Source organism: Acartia tonsa, chromosome 4 (assembly GCF_053477335.1).
Source record: "Acartia tonsa isolate MP-2025a chromosome 4, ASM5347733v1, whole genome shotgun sequence".
Classification (NCBI taxonomy): domain Eukaryota; kingdom Metazoa; phylum Arthropoda; class Copepoda; order Calanoida; family Acartiidae; genus Acartia; species Acartia tonsa.
In genome coordinates this window covers 2,775,330-2,782,047 of record NC_137263.1, presented here as the reverse complement: position 1 = coordinate 2,782,047, position 6,718 = coordinate 2,775,330, and positions in this window count along the sequence as shown.

Sequence of the window (6,718 nt, the reverse complement as noted above, 5' to 3'; positions counted from 1 at the left end):
ATAGTTATTTCTCGTATCGTATTATAAACGGCTTTCTGCGGATATAGAATGTACAATTATAAGATTAAAACTAGTTTTTTTAGCCCCGTGGTGCCGAAGGCACCGGCTAAAAAAACTAGTTTTAATCTTATGATTGTACATTTCTATATTCGTAGAAAACTGGATATAATACGATGCTAGACATAGTTTTTTCGTATGGATGAGAACCGGTTCCTATCCACCGGATTTGAATGAATACGAGAATAGTTATTTCTCGTATCGTATTATAAACGGCTTTCCGCGGATATAGAATGTACAATTATAAGATTAAAACTAGTTATTTTAGCCCCGGGGTGCCGGAGGCACCGGCTAAAAAAACTGGTTTTAATCTTATGATTGTACATTTCTATATTCGTAGAAAACTGGATATAATACGATGCTAGACATAGTTTTTTCGTATGGATGAGAACCGGTTTCTATCCACCGGATTCGAATGAATACGAGAAAAATTATTAAAATGTTTTGAAGCAATCGAATGAGAGAATGTAAAAAATAAACTTTAAATGTACCCTTATAATTTAGAGTCTAATATCCCCTACCTCCCTGAGGAAATTTTCTTTCAAATTATGCATAAACTAACGTCATTTAAACTCATCTACAATACAAATCAAAATATTTTATAAATTCGTTCTCTTATTTACTGGAATAAAAGCTTTGATGACAATTTAGCAGTGTCCAAACTTTTCGACTATAATTCAATTAAACAACAGGTGTAATTTTGTTTATAGTCATTGGAAGTGTGCATCAATTTAACGTCTTATCCCTGGGGTTCGACAATCAAAAGCAGAAACTAGTTGCGCAATTTGATATAAATATTAAATATCCCCCATTAAATGTTGGGGATAAAAAGAAAAATTCCTAGAGGTGAAAATGGTAAATTATGGGACATCGGACGCCAAATCTCTTCGATTTATAATTACATATCTATAAAAAAAAAATCAATTATGAGAACTATTAAGTATTAACATTAATTGTTAAAGGAAGAGAGTATGGGGACATTGGGAAGTTTATTAAACTAGTCCCCAAAGTTTTATAATAACGTTTTCTTATTAGTTGGCTTATTGGCTTAACTATTTTGGGACTTTACTTTTTAGCTTTGAATTGCAAGTCTATAGTTAAATAAGGGACAATAGATACATTCCTTTTCTGTATTCTATAATTAGATATCTATTTTAAAATTCTTTTGTAAGAACTATTAACATTAATTGTTTAAAAGAGATTACAGGGTCAAGGTTGCAAGTCTAGAAATTGCTAGGGCATTTCATTCAAGGAGGGAGGGGACATTGGACTACAAATAATTATAGTACCAAAAGTTTTAAACACACACATTAACGTATTCCTTGACTTAAAACCTTTGGGTAACTTTTTAAAATCTTATTTGGTACAAAAAAGCAATGTCTAAAGTTCCTAATAATAATTTAAATCTACAGAATGGGTAAATAGGTTTATTATCATTTGGGTATGAACTATATACATCAATTTACCTTTCATTGTCTTATCCCTCCAAATCCCTGTAGTATACTATAAAAGGTTAGGTGACTAATTTTGCCCAAAATTTAAAATGTTGAATCCTGTTACGATTAGGAATAATGTTATAATCGTAGTAAATCTAAAATTGCCTCTCAAAATATAAAAAAATAAGCATCCTGATTTTGAATCAATATATGACAATTTACATAAAATTAAGGGTCAGATTTTGCAGGGAGGGAGAGGACATTGGGCTGTTCATCACACTAGTCTCCATGTTGCTTTCCAACCTTTTAACTACAATTTTTTATCTGGTTTTTGGAATAATGATTCCTATAACAACAAGCATTAATGTTATAAGCGAAGCCCCTCTATAATTAGGCCTTAAAAATGTAAGTATGTCCTTAAACAATATCCTGCATTTAAGAACTTTTACAACAAATTTACTAACAATTTAGTTAAGACCTTTATATTCATATTCTGCTTTTTAGTGGTAACACTCTTAATCATTAATGTTCGTTTGTCCTACTGTTTTAGACCTTTACTTTATGAATGTTGTCAATCTTGTTAAGTTTTAACTAAAATCTAATTTTAGAGAAAAAAATTAGGTTTCATGTATTTGCTTGAGTGAAAATGTTTTAAAAATAGTTGATTGATTTCATATTTGTGTCTGACAGAATGTCTACAAATTTAAACAAGGATTATTATGTCTAAACGTAGCGCAGCAATGTAGCCAACAATTCTTACATAAAAGTATCAGAAGGTCTCTGTGTCTGTCTATCTGTAGCTTAGAATCTCGCTAAACGTTGGACTGATTTGTTTCTCCTTACAGTGAAGAAAATAGCCTCTCAAAAATATAATTGAAGTTAAAGGGTCGAATTACCCCCTCCCCGGCCCCTTTTTCTCAAGGGCCCCTCTAGAGACCTCCAGAAACGTAGCCGCTTGTATAAAACTTAGAAGAAGTAATGTTAAATAGTTTGAGAAATAATCAATAATGGTAAATACACATTTTTTGGCTCATTTTAAAAAACCACAGTCTATATAGAAGTTGAACAAATCGCACATTTCGCAGGGTGTTACGGACAGACAGACAAAGTAAATTAATAGCTTCGCTACCAACAATGATAACCTTAACGTTATGAAATAAACATGTTGGGGTACCTATAAAATAATACTAAATTTAATAGACCATACTGAAAAATCAGGTATAACATCGTATTATATGCAATGTTTCACAAATACTAATCAAAATAAAATTATAAGTCAACACCAGGTTTGTTAGCCCGGGACTTTGATCACTACGGTTGAACAAAAGTGGTTCTGATTTGATAACTTTCTATTTTAATATCTGCGGAAGGCTGTCTTTAATACGATGCTATAAATAACTATTATTGTGTTTACTGACATAATTATGTTTTTAAGTATAAAATTATCCTTGTTGTTTTTCTATTGTGCGTTTCAACCCAGTTTTTGTTTTAAAAATAATATGCAGGAATTAAGAGATATAAATATTTTTAAATATTTTGACAAATACTTTTTACACGAGGTTAGTATCCTAATATAGCTATTTTTCGCATCATATTGTAGACAGCTTTCCGCAGGCATTAAAAATTACAAGATTAAGAACAGTTGATTTTTATGATTTTTCAGTATGGCTGAGAACCAGTTCTAATCCAGCAGATATTAATCGGTTTGTAATCCATACTGGAATAATAATAATCACAACAGTTGGCATTTTATAGATATGCAATTTCAAGGTTTTATTTCGACTAATTGGCTTTAATAAAAACTGGACATGGCTGACTTAATATCGATGTATCAATAGTATTAAAACATACATGTGTTCATGATAACAACCAAAGTTTTAACAAGGTGTTTCAACAAAGTGTAGACAACCATCACTAAAATTATGTCATAAAATGTAATTTAGTCACTATAACTATGTTTAATCATGAATTATACCATAACTAAGTCAAAAATGCAAAGACAGACCTCATTCAACCTAAATTAAATAAACAGTTTCTTTACAAGCCAAAGAATTTTTGTAATTGAACAATTAATTAAATAGAATAGTTTTATTTTATTTACTTTAAAAAAAACAATTATATGTAAAAATATGTTACAAACAATTAAAGTATAAAAAGAAAACATGATCATACAATAAAAAAAATAAAAACAATTTAGATAATAAAAATTGGAATCATGTTTCAGCAATTTATATCGTGTAATAGTAACTGTCATTTTGTTCCAAAGCCTGTTAAAACAGTTATTAGAATAATATACATAATATATTGTTTTTTTCCAATCTTAAAAATTTATGACTGTGCAGGAATGATGCTGTATCCCCCTTGAGGTACTAGGACATACAGACAGGATAAGTAGGACAAATGGTTACGGACCCAACATGTAAAATCCTCAGAATAAAAAACTCAAGGCATCAAACTTTTAAATTTATTCAACGTTTCAAGGGCAAAACTGCCCTTGTCATCAGGAATTTTTTTCCTCCATGTACATTGTTAACAAAACACAAATTGAAACTGGCAATTTTTGATTGATTTTTTGTAAATCAGTCAGTCAATATTTATTTACTTTCTGCTAGATGGTCCATATAATAAATATATTGGTTTTGCGCTTGGATCTGCTGCAGCTTAGAAATCTCATTAATAGGTACTGGATTATCAACAATTGGCAGATCATTATCCTGCAGGGTTTTATTTTCTTGTAACTTTTGAAGTTTGATCTTCTCTTGGGCAATCTTTAGTTCCATATATTCCAACTGTTTGGTTGCCAGTAATTCCTGTAGCTCCAGGTTTTTCCGCGCACTTTCCTTTGTGTACCTTTGTCACCTCCTGTCTGGGAAGGATGCTGTATTCCCCGAGATGTTTAGGACTTACAGACTGGATAGTTATAGAGCAGCTTTAGCTAATATAATCTACCTGTATCTGCAACGCAGGGATGATCAAAGTTACCACAAGAATCTCCAGAGGTTATCCAAAGGGTGCAGGGGGGCCAGGACGGGAGTGACGGTTAGGGTCTCCAGGCGGGGCCTCAGGGCATTAATGGATTTATTCTGGAATAGTTGTAGAATATTTTGATGTTGTTTCCTAAACAGAACATATTATAGATTTATTCAGGTGGCTGAAACCTAGCTACACCCGGCTTACACTAACATCCTATTCTACCCCCATATTGTAAATACAGTGTTTGTTAGTATGGAAAGGGGAAAAGGGTTAGTTATTCAGAGAATTAAGCTGTACCTGGATGATAATTCTGGACAGCTTAGTTCTCCAAAGAGCCGGCAGACATTATAATTAAGCGGTCTGAAAAATGAAAATCTTTAAACTGCTGTTTGCAACCGCGAAATTAGAATGTCTGCCGCAGTGAGCCGCAGGCAACCCGTTGTTCTTAGGGCTTAGAACATAGGGCTGCGGGTTGATCACTGCAGTTTACATTATAAGGAAAGGGGATAGAATAATTTACAATACACCCAGAAGCATTTATCCTGACGGGGCTTAGCTGAAAAAGTGTGTTAAAGTAGCTGCGCCTCTCATTTTGTTATAATAGTTTTTGTGTCTGAAAGACATGGTTGGGATCAGAAAAACAGGAAAAAAATCTTGAGGAGGGTTGAAACAAAAATAATCTTAAAGACTTAAATTCTTGAATCTTAGGCAGAGAATCTCTATTTGTAAGGTCTGTAGTTCTGCCTTTGCTGCCGCCATCTTGGCTTTGGCTTCAAGGGCTAGCCGCCTGGCTTTGTGGGTACAGACCCTGGCTCGGCTAGTCTCTTCCCTGGCTTGGAAGGCCGCGTTTTTTGCAGCTCTCTCCATATCCTGGGCCAAGTCCCGTGACTCCAGGAGGACAGAGATGTCCTTCTGCTGGTGGCGAAGCAGTTGATGAGCTGCTTTTGATTTTTTCTTTAGCTTCCTGAATTTTTTAAAAGAAATTTGGCGCCAAGGGGTAACAACCTTAGGGCGCCTCCACGCTGGGGAGATCGACCAGTGAAACGCCTCGGCAGCCGGCCCCATCTCCATCATGATTTTAAAAACTTTATCCCAGAGGACATTAACCTCATACCTGGCGAGGGCTTCAGGCATGCGGGGGGCCCAGGATGTCCAGCTATCCAGATTCTCCTCAAGACTGGAGAAACGGCGGGCGTAGTGGTTCAAGTACCGCGCGTTTAGCTTGTCCTGCGGGAAGAGGCTGGTGTGTTTCTCCAGGCCACAGCGGATAAATTCCATCTCGCCACGGATGTCACGGACCTCACATTTTATAAATTTCATGTGGTTATATGGTAGCTCAAGAGAGGCCAGCATGTGGTATGGCACACTCATTTTCAAATTCGAATTTAGCTTTTATCTGAAATTAAAATTCATGATAAAATTAATTAAAAACAAATTTTTGTGGAACATAAAATCGAATATTTTTAAAAAATATTTGACACCTCTCTTTTGAATTTAGGCTTAAACTCAATACAGACGATTTTTGATGGATAAATAGCTGTGATCATCCTGGCCTGGGGGTTCATAGTCATCCCCATACTGCCAGTCATTATAGGGACGATCATCATGTTTGCCTTCGAAATGTGTGACATATCTACCCGGTGTGTTAACATAATAATTACTATAATTACTATAAGCATCTCTCTCATCATATGCTGTTGATTGATGGTACTCTTGTTGTACAGCAGGTGGCGGTGATTGCCATCTTTGAGGTGACTGTTGTCAATGAGGGGATTGGCGTACCTCTCTGTACACTTTTCTCAAAAACATTGGCTTGCCCAATACTCTTTCCTCAACTTTGCCAGTCTCCAATCTCTTCTTCCTCTTGGCACCGCCAACAACCTCAACCTCAACTCTGTGGCTCTGCCGCCAGTCTCCTGCAGGCTGCTTCAATAAGTTTCTTCCCTGTTTGTATCTGGAATCAAATCTGGACCAATAGTCAGGTTGGACTCCAGTCTACTGTTCGCTGGAGTGCCAGGACAGGCAACCAGCCAGAGATCCAAGTTAACTTCTAAATCTACTTCTGGTGGTTCATATAAACCGTTGCCTGTAACATTATATTGTCTCCTTGCCTGAACCCTTTGCCCATGAATCGCTTTCTCCTCTGACCTTCTTTTGTTAATTAAGGTTTAAATCTGTTCTCTGATAAAGAATTGGTTAGCTGGAAGAATATTGTTTAATCTATCCAGATATATTTTGCACGGGGTGGTTTA